Source organism: Trachypithecus francoisi, unplaced genomic scaffold (genome assembly GCF_009764315.1).
Source record: "Trachypithecus francoisi isolate TF-2019V2 unplaced genomic scaffold, Tfra_2.0 Lachesis_group15, whole genome shotgun sequence".
Lineage (NCBI taxonomy): Eukaryota > Metazoa > Chordata > Mammalia > Primates > Cercopithecidae > Trachypithecus > Trachypithecus francoisi.
In genome coordinates, this window is record NW_022681460.1 from 52653868 (window position 1) to 52671624 (window position 17757).

Here is a 17757-nt window from a genome sequence, read left to right on the forward strand (position 1 = left end):
TTTAGAAATGTAGATATTTGGCTTTTAAAAGAATAAATGGTTTGTCTTCCTTTAAGAATAGGCTTTTAAAGACACGAATAAGTTTTAATTTGAGTGTGATTGTAAGGAGACCACTTTCTAGTTAATTGGAAAAAATGTGTTCAGAAGAAAAGGCATCAGTTTTTGTCTAATTTTTCAAGTGTTGGCTTCCCTTTTGGTTGAACAGCAGATCTTTCTCGTATGTGTGTAATTCTAAAGGATTGTACAAAAAACTAAGGGAGATTTAAATACTTAGATTTTTTAAGGTTATCTGGTGAACTATGATTTTGATAATAAATTATTGCATTGAGAATAATGCATTTCATTATTATATCCTAATGGAGCCTTAGTGTCATCTTTGCCTCAGAATATTTTGGGGGAGGTTGTTTTGAGAAGATATTTCTTCAGCTAAAAATGAAAAGTCACCAAATTTTCCTGAAAGTAGACTAGCTCAGTATGATCACAGAGCATTTAAAGAACCATCCAAAGGGCAGTGGGGGCTGTGAGGGGATCTAGTTTCTGGTTTAGGATTTCCATTTTTGCCTTGGAATCCATTGTTCATTTCAGCAGCCAGGAGCACATGCAACCGGAAGTGTATTTTTTACTTTAAAACTTAACTGTGACTGTCACTTCATTGAAGACTCTCCTCAGTTCACAGAATGGGGCTGAGGTCAGACTGTGACACCCCACTGCTCTCAAATTAAGTGTCCCAGCTTCCCAAGAGTTGCTCTCTAATAACTTTCTTGGTTGAACTTTTTCTTAGTGTTTCTCCAGATTGACTTCCTGGCTTGCTCACAGAAGGTCATGTGATGCTGAGTCTGAACCTCCTTGTGTTAGTGGAGCGGTCTGCTCAGTTGACAGGCAGTCTTGCTGAGGAGCTGTGGCAAGATGCTTCTCTGGAGGGCTGGGTGTTTCACACAGGTCATTCATTTTAGACCACGGGTAGAATCCTTTGACCCTTAGGTCTATCTGGAAAAGAAAAAATAGCGATATTTTTTTTTGGAGGGCTGGCTGCTGGGTCGTGAAGGGCACTGTGTTCTCTCAGGTGTTCATAAAGCTTGGTGCACATGTTTACAGTTGGTGGCAGAGATGGTCATGAGCTGGTGTGGTGCTGTAAGCTCGAGCTTCCGGTCAGCCCTCTTGAGTTTGACATGTGTCCTCTCTGAGGGAAAGGAGTTTCAATCTCACCTTAATTTGATAACAAAGACGCCTGCATTCACGGACTTTCATTCATCTTCATCTTTTGACATTTGGAGACACCATTAGGGAGCAGCCCAATATTTAAAGTACTTTATGATAAAGACTGGGAAACATCCACCAGCAAAAGCCCAGAGGGAGAGGGAGGGGTAGTTCTCTTCTTGTCTCTGCCACATCACTCAATCTCATAGAACATTAGGTTTCTCATTTGTCAAAAGAAGACAGCCTCATCAAGTTTTAAAGGTGCATGGTATGTATAATTTTAAACTTGAACCCTAACATTTTGTCTGTGAAATGGACCTGGTGAGGTCTGTGTTATGATATGGAGCTGGAAAGAAATAGTGGTGTACTAGCGTGGCATCAGCAGGCTGCAGTATTGGAAGCTGTTTAGAATTTACATGTAGGCTACTTCCCAAAAGGAGTAAATATTTGATGCTTGTTTGACTGATGTTTGAATGCTGTGATTCTAGTATGTCTTTAAAATTTATGTTGGGGATAGAACTAACTCTAACCAAATACAGGTAATATAGACTAGCTATGTCGTGTTTTTGATTGATGTAGATATTTCTGTTTTAGGGAATGTAATATCTGATAAATATGAATCTGTTATGAATTACATGGAGAATATACTCTGTTATTTGTACTTGTGACTATAATCTGGTTATAGTATGCTAGCATGAAGAATTCTGTGTCTTCACGGATCTTTATTCTTACCTTTTTAAAAAAGCCAAAAGTCTGAACTGTCATTCAGGGAGAGAATTTTGGGATCTTTTTTGTGTCAATGAGCGCAAGAGAAAATTGATATGGCCATAAAAAGGGGTTTTCTTTGCAGAGGCTGGTATACTCGCTACATACACTGTTTTTTCCTGGAAAGCAGTGATGTTTAGCATGAAGGCTGCTCTTCCTGGGCTTGTTGGTTTTATAAAATGCACCTGTTTTCACCTCTGGCCAGCCTGCTCAGCATGGAGACAGAGCCTGAGTGGCTCCTCCTTCAAGCAGTTGTGTTTATAAACAGCTTTCTGGAAGGTCTCTTCTGTCCAGAGAGCTCATGTAGAACATAAACAAACAGGGTGAAAATCACCAGAATTATTCTTATAACTTAGAGTGTTCATAATGCTTAGCAGCATCTTGTAAACAACATTTTCTATCAGTAGTCTTCCCCCAGGGGCCACCTGTGCTTCTCACAGGCTTACCTTTCTATTTGGAGATGGGAGAAGGGGGCTTTCTGGGACCTGCTTCTTTGCCGTTGCTGGAGAGATTGCCTCCTGGAGGTCCTCCTTGACCTTGGGCCCAGTGGGAGAATGTTTGCGGACTGCTTTCTCTTCCCTGACTTGGAGACACATATTTACTGGACTTGCATCCCAAGATGGAGATTCTCTACCTTGCAAGAGACACCACCTGCTTCACCCTAGTTTTGCTGATGTGTTCATTGAATTTCAAAGTATTGCTTTCCCCAGTCCTCCAAATTGTTTTGAATTTTAAAGTTTCAGAAACTAAAATGAATTTAAAATGTGTTTTGCAAATTAGTATTTAGAGGTCCTATAAGTCAATGTTTCTCAAAATGTTTCTTGGAATACTAGATCCTCAAGATAGTCATAGGTGTGAAATAGAAAATGGATTCTGTGGTCAAATAAGTTTAAGAAATACCGTGTTAAAGAGAAATTGGATTATTTCCAAGAGAACTTCTCAGAGCATTAAAGGTTAATACACATTATGAACCTTCTAGGGTTGGATGTGTTATGCAGTGTTTCCTGAAGTGTTTGATATCTTGAATCAAATCCTTTTTCTTCAAGAAACCATAGCACCAGTGTTCTAAGGAACCCCCTTAAGAAATCCTGTCCTGGAGTTTTGCTGAAAGGAGTCAGCACCCCCTTGGAGACTAGGGCTTCTTTGTCCTTTTTCTCCCTTTCTTGCTGAGTTTTTTGTATGACCTTATCATATATCTAGTGTTTCTCAGCCATATCCATGCATGAGCTAGCTGCCCGGCAAAGTGGTAGACCCGTGTTGATAGAAGTGCCCAAGAAAGGCCTGAAATCGTTAAGCACAGTTCATCTGTTGGGTACCTGCAGGGCACAGGGGGCAGAAATGGATAAAAAGGGTCCCTCCCTTAAAGAATGCTTGGCCTAGTGGGGAAAGTGGTGGCAGTGGTGATGACAGTTTGTCGTAGAGCCAAAGACTGCCTTGCTCACATGTTTGGAGCAGAGGCACATGTGGTGTGGCAGACTGATGTGCCTGGTTTTCTGGGACAACCCTGCATTCGGGGGTTCTGGTCACAAGGTCTGTTCCACAAAAACACAGACCCTAAGACTTGAGGAGTTCCATACTAACAGGTCAGAGTTCAGGCTGAATCCAGATGCTGATTTCTTTTAAAAGCTCTGCAGAGCACTTTATGTTTGATTTCTAGAGCTGGTGAGTTCATCACGGTTGGACATGAGCCACCCACTGCAGCACACTGTCCCTGGGGCTCTGCTCTGAGGGAGCTGTGGATTAAAAAAGCCTCCCCTGCAGCCCACTCCTAGTTAAGTGAGATCCTGTGGGATGGCAGAGGAGCTGTGGGACTTGCAGCAGAAGGCTGCCTTTTTCATGGCTGTGTGTCCTGGAGTCAAGTCGCTCATCTCTTAGTTTCAGTTTGCTTATTTATAAAATGAGGTTAAAATTAAAACTGGCCTCACAGAGCTCCTAGAAGGGCTACCTCTGATATGGGCTAATGTCTTTTGGCACCTTTTTAAAAACGTTGTTTAATGTTTATTGTGATTTAAAACAGCTCCAGAGGTTAATAGTGGAAGCAGGAAGCAGCCACGCCAGTCTTAAACTATGGGCAGAAAGAGTGACTCTTTTCCTCGGTGAACTAGACTCAACTGGGTTTTTCATTAAAAAGGGATCTACAATTACCTGTTGGTATGCAAACTTTTATTTCCAGAGTCGACATCCCTTAGAAGTTCTGCCTACCAGTTTGGGGGTACTCATTAGAGGGGCTGTTTAACGGAACTAATGCTACAGATGTTGTAAGGAGAGCTGTAGGTGGTATCCAAAGTGCTCCATTAGCTTCTTTAAAGGATCGCCTGGGAAGTCCCAGCTGTCTGGCTTCAGTTCTGCTTAGCATGGGTACCCATCGGTGTCCACAGGGGCTAGCAGCAAGCCCTGCTGAAGGAGATGCCCTACCCTGCTCTTTTCAGCTGCCTCAGAGCCTCAAGCCTGAACCTCTCCTGCTGTTGGGAGGAATCTGGCAATGCCATCTTTGTCTTCCCAATGCCAGTCATCCCAAGCCACTCAGAGAGACTAAGAGCCATTGCAGTCCCTCCTAGGGCTGTCTTGGAGCAGAAGGACTGCCACATAATAGCATGGTGGTGGCAGTAGTCTGGCCTTGGGTCTCCCCAAAGCTGGTGGTTTATCTCTTATTAATTACTGTGATACAACTTGGGGTTCAGAAAAGACAGTCATTGTACCCTTAACATCTCTTCCAATTCTAAATTGAGTGAAAACCCAGAAAAAAAAATAGGCTGTTCTTCTCTAGGCGCTTCTAAATAAGCAGCAGCCAGACCTGGGACTAAAATACACCGCCCTGTAGAGCCACTGGACACTGGGATGCAAGTCTTTTGTATCTTTCCTGCTCAGTAATAGATGTGCACCTTAGTTTTTAATTTTAGGTCGACTTTGTTTTTAATAGCCTATTTTTTGCTAAAATCCATGGCATTCATTTATTAAAGAATAGGATCCCTTAGTCACGAAGTCTCAGAGGGTAATTCCAGTGTTTCTGAAGGCTAAAACTGTAATTGACAGTCTTGGTTTGATTGAAGGTTTAGATGTCAGTATGTCTCCTCTCTCTCCCTCCCTCTTCTCCCTGTCTCTTCCTCTCTCATCCTCTTTCTTTTTTCTCTCCGTCTCCCTTCCCTCTTTTCCTGCTTTGTCTCTGATGAAAGAAGTCTGAGCCATAAGGTTGTGGGGGGTTTTTGTTTTATTTTTTTTTTTTTAATGTGTTTATGTTTGTGTGGAGTATTTGACTTGATTCCTTAGGGGAAATCAGTAACTAAGAAGAGAAGACCAGAGGTAGGAGTCCAGGAGTTCTGAGGTCGAAATTTTCAGTAAATTTCCACTAGGCCTTCAATTCTGTATTCGCCACTGTAATTAATTGGAGCTTTCATTGGTCATTTGTATGTTCAAAAAAGATCAGACAGCAATACTGCCCAACCTAGTTATAAGTAATCAGAAAGTGTCTTGTCTGATAGACCTGTTAGAAGGTGGCCCTAATGTTTGTTTACCTGAAAATGCTGCCTGCCCACCGAGTAACAGAAACCAAAGCACTGCCTGCCCTACCTGTCACGTTCTACTCAGACTGCCCTGCTGGCTGGGATGGGGTGCCCCGTGGGAGGCAGTCCCGGCCAGCGCTTACACCGCGGTGCAAGTGCAGGCCAAGCTGTAAGAAGAGGGGCACCGGGGCCACACATGCAGATTCCCTTCACTACTGGAATATGTATGCCTGGCCAGACTGCTGGCCTCAGGGCGCTCCTTTGTCTCTGTCAGTCCTGGAGCCACCTGGAGTCCCTCTCAGTTCCTCTGTTGCACTGGTGTGATGGTTGTTACATGACCACCATCTGTGTCACCTGTCTGTCCTGGTCATACCTTACAGGTGGTTTGGACTATTTGTAGAACTTAACTAGCTGATTCTGCGTTTTCAGTTTCAGAATCACTTGGAAAAATTACATTGTCTCTCAAAATCCTGTGTATGTAAAGCAGGAAAAGAGGACTTTAGAGACCCTCCCTTCACTGTTTGGTAGCTAAACCCTGAGATGGGCTGGCAATTACACCTGCACTTCCACCCACCCTCCAGGGATCTAGGGCATCCCAGCCTGCACACTCCTGTCATTCATCCCTGCCCCGCCCCCCACATACACACACCCCAGTAAATGCAGTGAAGAGTCATACAGGATAGGGTCACACCCAGTGAACTTAAACATCGTGATATGCAGGTCATGGTTGATGACTCTGAACATTTCCTCCTGTACTACAGTTCCCTGTTGTTTTTAAATGGTGAATCACTTTATTGACAGCAACTTGAGACTTAGAGTAGGAAGTCTCTTACTTTGGGGGCTGGTGATAAGGATGTATATGGTGGGATATAAAGAAAGGATGGGAGAAGATAAACTTTTTATTGAATACTTGAGAATTCGTTGAATGTTAAAATTGTGCCTTGTATTGATTTCATCTGTAAGAAATAGGAGTTTTAGAAATTTAATTATTGGAAACCATCCTTTTCACAAAAAGTGCCGCAAATCCTAGGTCATATCCCACCAGGCAGTAGGTTCTGCCTGGACTCAAACTAACTCTTGGCAAATATGAGTAGGTCATGGAAGCAGTTGCAATGAAAGGATGCTGAGTGTTGGAGTTGTCAGAGGGGAAGAGGGTTCTTCCAGGAGGATGGTTCTTTCATTGACTCAGCCAGCATTTATTGTGCATCCATTTAGTACTTTCAACTTACCAGGTTACTTGGGACATCAAGAAAATTGTGTTTCTTCCACTGGAATATGTGCTGCACGGGGCCAGATACCAGACAGTGCTCTTAAAGTAGTAGGTGCTCCATAAGTGTTTGATTTGATTTGAAGACTTTGCTCAGCTTTCAAGGAGTTCAGCATATTGGGAGCCCCTGAAAAAGTTGCCATTTCAGGCGTATTATGATTAGGTACTAGGTGAGTGGCATAAGAACTGAGTCAAGGATAGCATAGGGAAGGTGGGGCTAGAGGAGCCATCTGAATGTGTAGGTGATTCGCATGGGTGGTAAGAAGAGCAGTCCAGGTAAAGTGTCTTTGAACCTGACCCATCAGACAAGCGGAGGGTTTGTTCCCAGAAGCAGTAGTGGGCCTTAAAGCGTGGATGAGGACAGTGGAACTTGATCCCACAGGCCTTTACCAGCTAAGTGTTTTGGATATTATTATAAAGTTAAATAACCATAAATTCAGAGAGGATCGAGACACCCTTTAAAGGCTTTTTGCCTAAAAACTGGGCCTTTAAAAAGAACATAATCTAAAATGTTACATACTATTATATGTGGTTTGGCAATCTAAGAATCTTCAGAAAATACTAAATCTCTGCAACTTTGCTGTTGACAGTAAATCAATACCTATCATATTTCTGCCATATTAGTATTCATAGTTAACTCTGGATATGTGAAGAATATTGGTTAACATAATCCCTGCCTCAACATAAAGTCAGAGATAGGGCATTCTTAAACTTACTTCAGCCATCAATAATCGCTAAATTTAAGCAACAGAAAAGCTGGTGCCTCCCAGCAGGTGACCCCCAGCTCTTTGTCCCTCAGCTGTGAAGTATGAGGATGACTACCGCCCTCCCTGTGTGTCTCCCTTGGGTTTTATCAGCACAGCACAAAGGCTGGCTGGAAGGGCAGTCTACTCCAGGTCTAGACTCTGAGGTGTCCTGGAGGCGAAGGCTCTGGAGGGCCCTGTCACCAGTCTTCCCAGACTGGTTCACCTGCTGCCTTGACCAAGCCCAGGAGTTACTGGGAGGCAGTAAAAGGCAGCCTTTACACAAGTCAGGCTTGTGTTTTACACAAATGAAGGGGTTTTGTTAATAATGTGTATAGTTGAGTACCTTTCTAGTATCATCCTGTCTTCTTTGCCATGAAAAGCTCATTCTAAGCTTCCCTGTAACATCCTCACTTTCCCCACAGGTGCTTTACTTGCCTGTTAGAAATTACCAGAGTCAATGAGGTAGATTTCCTGGAAATTTGACTTTCCTTTAGGGAGGCTCCTCAACGGAATACAAACCTGGCTGCCATCCTGGCTTAAACTTCTATACCTGTTGTTTCCCTCATAAACTGTTCAGTGCCTAAAATGGCAACTTGACAGCCTTTGCCAAAAGGGATTTCAACAGAGCTACACCTCCTAAATCTTCCTCTCTGGCAAACATGGAAGATGTCTCTGTTTGGTGTGCATCACAGGCAGAGGACTGGATTCTCATCGACCAGGCCCCTGCCGTCAGTGACCATCAGGCTGGTTCCCATGAACCTCTCTAACTCTTTCATTACCCATTTCAATCTAGAAGATATTGAAAAATGACCAAATTAAGCCAAAGCGTGGTATGCATTAGCGTGTTTTCCTGAGCTGCATAAGTTTTGCCTGGAAGATGAACTCCAAGGGAACTGCGCCATTTTGGTGCTCCAAAATTAAATGTGGCTGCCTAACCCAAGACCTGCAAAAGCATTGTTTTCCTGGGGTGACACCAGCTACACAAGCCTTAGTGGATGCTGGCAGATGACTGTGGCTCATGTGGATTGTGTGTCCCTGAAGTTCCTCTGGGAATGAAGCAGAGATGGCATCAGGCAGACATTTCTTTGAGTGTTTGAATGGAAATATTCAAACTCTGAAACCCACCCCTGCCGGGAGTCCATGTGAGACTTCCTTGTCAGGTTGCATGAATATCAATTCCTTTTCTATCCTAAGTGTTCCATATTTAGTCCCCAGCTTGCTCCAGGGGTTGAAAGTTTGGCTAAAATTATCTTTCTTTTTAAAGAGTGAGGAAAGTGGTGTTTCACTTTATTTTTACTTGTGGGGCAAACTTACCTCAAATCATCTAGTTCTGTCTAGCTAGGAAAACAGTTGATAACCTTCATGGATTTGTGGATGTGAAGGTTTCAACTTATGATCTCTTTTTTCTTCCATGTCCTATTTAGTATTGGGTTCCTGTTCTGTTCTTCTCTGCCAAGAAGATAAAAACACTACTGAAAAAATTTTCACAGTGGATTAAGTTGTGGGAGGACAACAGTAGGAACATGTATGTTGTTATGCTGTGTGTAGTTTTTGGAGGCATTTTCCTTTCTTAGAGTATCATGTGATTTATGGTGATAATTAGGCAGAAACTTGTCTTCCCTACAGATGCCAAGATTATAGAGGGACTTGCTCTCAGCAGAGACCAGATGACAGACAGCATCCATAGATATTTTTAGAATGGACCTCATCATTTATTTGGTCTCTGCATTTCATTTTCTTTGTATCAACAATTGATTTCAAACTTGTTTATTGGGCAGGGAGGGGAGGGAGGGTGTCTTCCCCTATTAATGAAAGCCATCCTTGGGACAGAACAACATTTTTGTATTTATTGTTAATTGGCATATTGCCTAGTAGTTGCAAAGTAAACTATAATTCCATCAGCTGTATGCTTTATGTTCTTTTCAGAAGTTTTACTTAATCTGATATGTTTTCTTACAGCATTTTAAAATTTTATTTATTTATTTTGAGACCAGGTTATGAGACTAATTTTTGTATTTTTGGTAGGGGCGGGGTTTTGCCATGTTGCCCAGGGTGGTCTCCAACTCCTGGGCTCAGGGGACTCACTTCAGCCTCCCAAAGTGCTGGGACTTACAGGCGTTAGCCACCATACCTGGCCCCTTAATCTAATGTGTTTTTAAACTAGAAGAGCATCAACACATACACATAAATCTCACAGTTAACTAAATAACCTTATAACTAAAATGTCATACTTTAAACAATTTAAGAATGACATGAGCTTTCTTAAAACCCATGAAACTTGTACCCAAGCTAAGTATCATTGACTTTCCCAGCTCAGTAGCTGGGTTTCATCACTTAAAATACGCTCCCTCTACTCTTCTGTCCTTGACTGAATCAGATAAGCATGTACAAACATTGAGCCACAGAAGAGCCATTAAAAATCTAAGACAGATGAGCTGCTGCTTTCGTTTTGATTATTTTTATTACCCCAGTTTTCATTGTGAATGGTGATTCTGGTGTTCCTCTGAGAAGGATAATTGTATTTCTGTTCAACATTTATCTTCTATATTTTCAGTGTTTTACAATCTGTTTTCCTTCTGTCACAGAGGAAACCAGTGGCCTTTCTGTTATCTGGAGTGGGAGTTTCTGTATTAAATTTGCCCTCTGCAAGAGTTGCCTCTATACCTGGGCCAAATCCTCTACCAGTTCAGCCTATAAGCACCAAGGTGATTTCCTGAACAGGCCTCCCTGGGAGGGCATTGCCTGGGAGACCTCAGAAGAAGTTGTAGAACATAGCTTCACAGGTGACCCCAAGCCCATTCTGCAAAAAGGGAAAGTGGTGGTTCGCACATTTCCTTTTTAATAATGGAGTTTCTGAAGATTTGGAGCCTTTTGATGAAGGAATGGATATTAAGCCTGGGGACTGTGGTTGGTTGGTGCTTTAGACAGTCCCACATGGGCCGCCTGCCCCCGGCTTTGGGGTGATGACCTGTTCTGCTCAAAACTGTGCTCTGTTAGGGGCTCATGGGTGTCCTCTGTCCTCTTCCTTCCTGTGTTGGCCCTGCCCACATGGAAGCAAGCCACACTCCCTGTGTCTGTACTTGGGGAATGAAGTGTGTCACCTTCCCATTATGCACTGGCTTCTGTGGCTGCATAATTAATACCCAAGGGAACTGGAGAGGGGTCTGAATTAGATAGTACTTCACAGCTTCTCCCTCGGCGCTTACAGTAAGTCAGGATAGGGACTTGGGGATGGGAGTCCCCGATGACTGATCGCATAGTGATGTTGGATGGTGGTCTATTCATTGTTACTGTGCAGGAAAAAACCTCTGGAAGAGTCCAGAGGACTATGTCTATGAAACGCTATCTAATCATTCATAGTTTGCGGGACAAGGTAAGGTAGTTAGAATAGCACTGACTTCAGCAAGCTACGGTCTTCACAGATGATGAGATCTAGTATTTACTTTAGCTTTTACTCCCTCTAGAACCAACAAGCCATAATTTTATAGTCCAAGATAATATTATCTAGTAGCTTTACAAAGCAAAGAATGCCCCCAAAACACCATCAGCCAGGGAAGCTAAATCCTAGGCATAGGCAGGAAGAAGAAAGGGGCTTCTTTTTCTACTTTATTGTCCCTGCCTCCAGTAAAACAACCTAAATTCTTCCATTTGGAGCTTTAACAAGGATAAGTAAATATCATAAATACTAAGTCCTGCTGTGTTTGCAAATACTGAGAGAGAAAGGTAAGATTGCCAGCAAGTGCAGAGTCACAGAAGAGATTGAAGCTACAGTACATGCATGAGAATTCCTGATGACCCTACGGTACAGCCTGTAAAGGTGGGAGAAGCAGATGTATATAATGTGATTTTGTGTGTGAGTTTATTGATGCTTTTTTCATTACTTATTTACCTTGTCTAGTGAGAAAAGCACGAGTTCATGTTGTTTCACTACCACTTTTCTATCCATTTCTTGGCCTAGAGCCGTTTCTTTACTACCATAACTGCCAACACTGTCTCCGTAAACAAAGAATCTTATGTCTGGAGGTCTGTCATGTCACGTCCTTTTGCTATTAAGACATGTCTATGAATATACTTTTTTTTTTCATCCTTTAACTTTTCTGGGCCCAGTGGTCACATGACATCTGATAAGACTTGTATAAATTCAAATGCTCTAAGAGCACCTTTTTGTGCCTTTCCATTGAAGACAAAATAATAATTGGAGGCAGAATAATAATAATGTTGATTATTAATGGGATGTTTTGTGGGGGATTTCTTGGTCATATATGTGTTATATAATTTTTTTCTCTGCAAATTTGTAATAACAAAAATCAGATTCCTAAACCCGGTGCGTTGGCATGCCTGTAGTCCCAGCTACTCAGGAGGCTGAGATGGGAGGCTCTCTTGAGCCCAGGAGTTCAAGTGCAACCTGGGCAACACAGCAAGACCCCATTTCTTAAATTCTTAAGATGGCCCACTTAGTAATTACTCTTTTTATGGTGGGGAGTAGGGGATTCAAGATTACCCACACACAGCAGTGCAAGCTTATTAAGGCCTTTGTAGAAAGTGGCCATTTCGTCTCCCCTGGTATTGGGGTATTCATGGAAAGGGGTGGTAAGCAATTCAGTTAGTCCACATAGCCAGTAAGGAAGAACCAGAAAAGTATAACTCATCTACTTAGGGTGACTGGCTCTCCTTGTTTTAGCATGGAAAGTCCCATGTCCTAGGAAATCCCTCAGTCCAGAAGTCTAGAACAGAATCTTATCTGCACCTTGAATGTCTAAAAAGAACCCCCAAAACACCCCTAATATGGCTTTCTTTGTTAATCTCCCAAAGTGAATGATCCCATTCCCTTTGGGCTTTTCAGCTTCAGAGCATTTTGTAATAAGAACAACACGAGAAGTAAGGTAAGTAGTCTTTGTGCTTTGTCCTTAGGATTTCAGACCTTTGAAACTGGTGTAGCAGAGCAGCTTTGCTGTGCCAGCCCTGGGCTATGAGGTGGGTGAGGGAGATGGGAGGCCTTGACAGGTGGCCCTCAGGTGTCCACTGTTGCTGTTGCAATGCCCTTAATCTCTGGTTTTCTTTTCTGCTCCTTTAGACCCTCAGACTGACACAAGACCTACCGAGAAAACCCTTTGCCAAATCTGCTCTCAGCAAGTGGACAGTGATACCGTTTACAGCTTAACACCTTTGTGAATCCCACGCCATTTTCCTAACCCAGCAGAGACTGTTAATGGCCCCTTACCCTGGGTGAAGCACTTACCCTTGGAACAGAACTCTAAAAAGTATGCAAAAATCTTCCTTGTACGGGGTGGTGAGCCGCCTGCCAGTGGAGGACAGCACCCCTCAGCACCACCCACCCTCGTTCAGAGCACACCGTGAGCCCCCGTCGGCCATTCTGTGGTGTTTTAATATTGCGATGGTTTATGGGATGTTTTAAGTGTTGTTCTTGTGTTTGTTTTCCTTGGACTTTCTGAGTTTTTCACATGCATTAACTTGCGGTATTTTTCTGTTAAAATGTTAACCGTCCATCCCCTAGCAAATGTAAAAACAGAAGGAAAATGTTGTACCAGTTACCATTCCGGGTTCGAGCATCACAAGCTTTTGAGCCCATGGAACTCCATAAACTAACAAATTACATAAACTAAAGGGGGATTTTCTTTCTTCTTTCATTTGGTAGGAAATTATCTTTTCTAAAAACTGAACAATGGCACAATTGTTTGCTATGCGCACCCGTCCAGGACTGAACCATGCATAGGCAAAACGAGTGGAGCACAGCGTCCAGCCCAGTGTGTTCCCAGTTCTGAGTCAGGGTGATCTGTGGACGGGACCCCAGCACCAGGTCTACAGGTGCCAGATCAGTAGGGTCTGTGATCTCCTGTCAGTGTCTTCAGCTAATGTGAACAGTGTTGGTCTGCTGGTTAGAAACTAGGATATTGATATTTTCAGGAAAGAAATCAGCTCAGCTCTCCACTCATTGCCAAATGCCACTAAAGGGTTTAGTTTTAAGGAGAAAGAAAAGGAAAAAAAAAAAGTAGTCCTGTTTTGTTTTGCAGAACAAATGAACTTACAGGTGAGCATTAAGCTTGCAGTGAGAAATGTGTGAAGAGTAAAAACCCAAGTCAATGCTGAGGCAGTTCTAACTTCACTGTTTTCCTAATACACATCCTTGATTATTTTCAGCCTTGCTGTGTATAATCTGATCTGCTAGAAGTGTATGAGTGAGAGGTAATAGCATACAAACTGATTTTTTAAATATAAGCTTAGGTTGTAATTGTACAAGTGACACAATGGAAGTACAAAATAGGGCAGTTTTAACTTTTTTTTCTGCTTCTATGGATTTCATTTTGTTGTGTTTTCAAAAAGTTATGGTGCTGTATAGGTGCTTTCTGTTTAACCTGAAAAGTGTGATTATATTCGTTACCTTCTTTGGTAGACGGAATAGTTGGGACCACCTTTGGTACATATGAAATTGGTGTAATGATGCTCTGATTAGCACAGCATATGCATACTTCTCCAAAGTGATATATGAAGACTCTTTTCTTTGCATAAGAAGCATTAGGCATATAAATGTATAAATATATTTTATCATGTACAGTACAAAAATGGAACCTTATGCATGGGCCTTAGGAATACAGGCTAGTATTTCAGCACAGACTTCCCTGCTTGAGTTCTTGCTGATGCTTGCACCGTGACAGTGGGCACCAACACAGACGTGCCACCCAACCCCCTGCACACACCACCGGCCACCAGGGGCCCCCTTGTGCGCCTTGGCTTTATAACTCCTCTGGGGGTGATATTGGTGGTGATCACAGCTCCTAGCATAATGAGAGTTCCATTTGGTATTGTCACACGTCTCCTGCCTCGCTTGGGTTGCCATGTTTGAGCGATGGCCCTGTTGATTTCACCCTGCCTTTTACTGAATCTGTAAATTGTTGTGCAATTGTGGTTATAGTAGATCTGTAGCACATTGCCTTTTCTAAACTGCTACACGTTTATAATCTTCATTTTTAAAGTATGTATAATTTTTTAAAGTATGTATTCTATTCATATGTTCTGCTTGTCAGTGAGCCAGACTTGCTTACTATATTCCTTTATAATAATGCTAGCCACTTCTTGGATTCTTTAGTAGTGTGCTGTATGCAAGAACTTTCCAGTAGCAGTGAAGGAGGGTTGCCTCTCCAAGCTTCCTAAGGGATGCTGCCCTGGGTGGGGATGCATTGCAGAGGCAGTAGTAGCATGGGAGCTGCAGTAGGGAGTGAGATGGAAAAGGGTGGGGGGATAGGAGAATTCCAGAGTGCTTCCAGCGTGAGGGTCCTGAGAACTTCTGTCCTGAGTTCAGAGAAATATGCAAAGTAACTAACAAAATAGCTACTTGCCTTTGCAGTTTTACAGACCCTGGGAGCCACTTTGGGAGTAAGAAAGGCAACCCTCCAATGTGTTCAACTGTAAAATGTTGAATTCTTTTCAGACATGTGGTATCTCATTTATTCTCCTTTTCTAGTGTTTGTTGGATTTCAGGCAGAATGTCTTACAGAATGTCCTAGAACCAGATGATCATTTAATCTGAAACAGCTGAGGAAGGGACAGAGGAGGTACAAGGGCAAGGCAGCACAAAACAGATCAGGAAAATGAAGATGGAATGCTTTGGTTTTTTGTTTTGTTTTGTTTTTTCTTCTTCAAGTAACTAAAACAGCATCTACATGTAGAGTGTTGTGGAGAGCTGAGACCAGGGCAAAGTCAAGTGCAGCATAAGTACTGTGAGACCTGCCAGCCCCTGGAGAGGGTCAGCCGAGAATCTGGTAGTGAAGCCTGTCTAGGGTCCCGGCACCCTCACCCTCAGCCTCCTGCAGAAAGGCTAGGCCCTCAGAGATCAGCCCGGTTCTAAAGTGGTCAGGCTGGGCAGGGGTGCTGCCTGAGCCCTTTGCCCCTTATATTGAGACCCTGCTTTCAGGACAGGCCAAATGTTGGCCACCATGTCACATCCTGAGTGAGTGTCACAGGTCCCTAACAATTTTCTGATCTGGAGCGTATCAGCAGAATGCTTAGCCTCAAGGGGACTGGCAGCTGTAACGTTCGATTTATGATGAGAACTATCGGAGGCCACCCTCGGCCTCTAAATAAGCTGCTCTAGGGAGTCGCCTACTTTTTGATGAGAAATTAGAAGAGTACCTAATGTTGAAAACATGACATGCGCTCTTGGGATCTGCTGTTCTCTTCAGGGCTCCAGAACCTGACACCTGTTACCAAAGCTAGGAAAGAGCTTTATCACAAGCCTTCACTGTCCTGGCATGAGAACTGGCTGCCAGGCTCAGTTTACCCCTTTAACTGTGAATGAATCTGAGCTTGGTTTCCTTGATTGCATCCTCTGTGATATAATGATTGCTGAAACACATTTTAAAAATTCAGAAGTTTGTCACTCCTGTTAATGGGAGGATCATTCACACACGTATGGTACAAGGCGGACTTTGTGTTTGTTTTTGGTGTTGATTTTTAGCATTGTGTGTGTTGCTTGCCCACCTTGAGGAGAGGACACCATGGCTTACTACTCAGGACAAGTATGCCCCACTCAGGGTGTGATTTCAGGTGACTTCCAAACTTGTACGCAGTTTAAAGATGGTGGAGACAGATTCTGCCTCTACCTAGTGAACCCCACTTAAAGAATAAGGAGCATTTGAATCTCTTGGAAAAGACCATGAAGAATAAAGCAGTCAAAAAGAAGTCCTCCGTGTTGGTGCCAAGGGCTTGCAAGGGGAAATAAAAATGTTATCCAGCCTGACCAACATGGAGAAACCCTATCTCTATTAAAAATACAAAACTAGCCTGGCATGGTGGCGCATGCCTGTCATCCCAGCTACTCTGGAGGCTGAGGCAGGAGAATCGCTTGAACCCAGGAGGCGGAGGTTGCAGTGAGCCAAGATCACACCACTGCAATCCAGCCTGGGGAACAAGAGTGAAACTCCACGTCAAAAAAAAAAAAAAAAAAAAAAGTTATTCATCCTCTCTCAAAGCAAAAAGGAAACCCTGAAAGCTCTGAACTCTAGTTTTATTTTTCTTGCTGTATTTGGGTGAACATTGTATGATTAGGCATAATTTTTTTTTAAAAAAAATTTTTTTTTGGTAGAAATGCAATCACCAGTAAAGAGGTACAAAAAAGCCAGCCTGTCTTGGAGCCCGGAGAGGCAGAGTACTACTACGGGAGGTGGAGTTCTGATGGAGTCATGCCTGTCAAATGAGATCTTAAAGCAGATGCCCAAATGAAAGAGTATATTATATTTTATCTAAATCTTAAGGGGGTACCATTTTATGCAATTGAAATGAATGGAATATTTTCCTCTTGTTTAGTTGTATCTGTTTATGTTTTTCTTTGATGAATGATTGGTCATGAGGCCTCTTGCCACACTCCAGAAATACGTGTGCGGCTGCTTTTAAGAACTATGTGTCTGGTCACTTATTTCTCTAAAATGATCTCATTGCCTGGCAATCAGTCTTCTCTTGTATACTTGTCCTAGCACATTATGTACATGGGAAATGTAAACAAATGTGAAGGAGGACCAGAAAAATTAGTTAATATTTAAAAAAATGTATTGTGCATTTTGGCTTCACATGTTTAACTTTTTTTAAGAAAAAAGTTGCATGAATGGAAAAAAAATCTGTATACAGTATCTGTAAAAACTGTCTTATCTGTTTCAATTCCTTGCTCATACCCCATGTAATCTAGAACTAAATATGGTGCGTGGCCATATTTAAACACCCGAGAGTCAAGCAGTTCAGACTTTGATTTGAAGCACCTCATCCTTCTTTCAATGCGAACACTATCATATGGCATTCTTCCTGAGGATTTTGTCTAACCATATGTTGCCATGAATTAACTCTGCCGCCTTTCTTAAGGATCAAAACCAGTTTGATTTGGGAATCTTCCCCTTTCCAAATGAAATGGAGATGCAGTACTTACTTTCCTCGGTGTTTGTAGATATTGCCTTGTGTATTCCACTTAAAACCGTAATCTAGTTTGTAAAAGAGATGGTGACGCATGTAAATAAAGCATCAGTGACGCTCTATCTTACTCCAAGAAGTCTCTTTGTTCTCCCTCCCCCTTTCTTGAACCCTAGGAATAAAATGGCAGTTTATCTCAAGGTCTCCCTGTGGAATTCCCCCACAGGCTGGGAGAGGCACAGAGCTGAGAGACTATCGCAAAATCTTTAAATGAACCTAGTACACTTTTTCTCTGGCCCACTTCTGACCTCCACAGACAACAGACAACTTAATAAAGGCAGATTTATGGCGTAGTTCATGGTGGCTGATA

At 42.6% G+C, this 17757-nt stretch overlaps 1 protein-coding gene across 1 annotated transcript in view; it reads left to right on the forward strand.

The window, feature by feature from the left end:
- FOXO3 (forkhead box O3) overlaps nucleotides 1-17512 on the forward strand; it is a 125509-nt gene extending 107997 nt beyond the window's left edge. The window contains 1 exon segment of the mRNA XM_033234789.1: nucleotides 12550-17512. The gene's annotated coding sequence lies outside the window, so the exon portion shown is untranslated.
- Nucleotides 17513-17757: the final 245 nt, after the last annotated feature.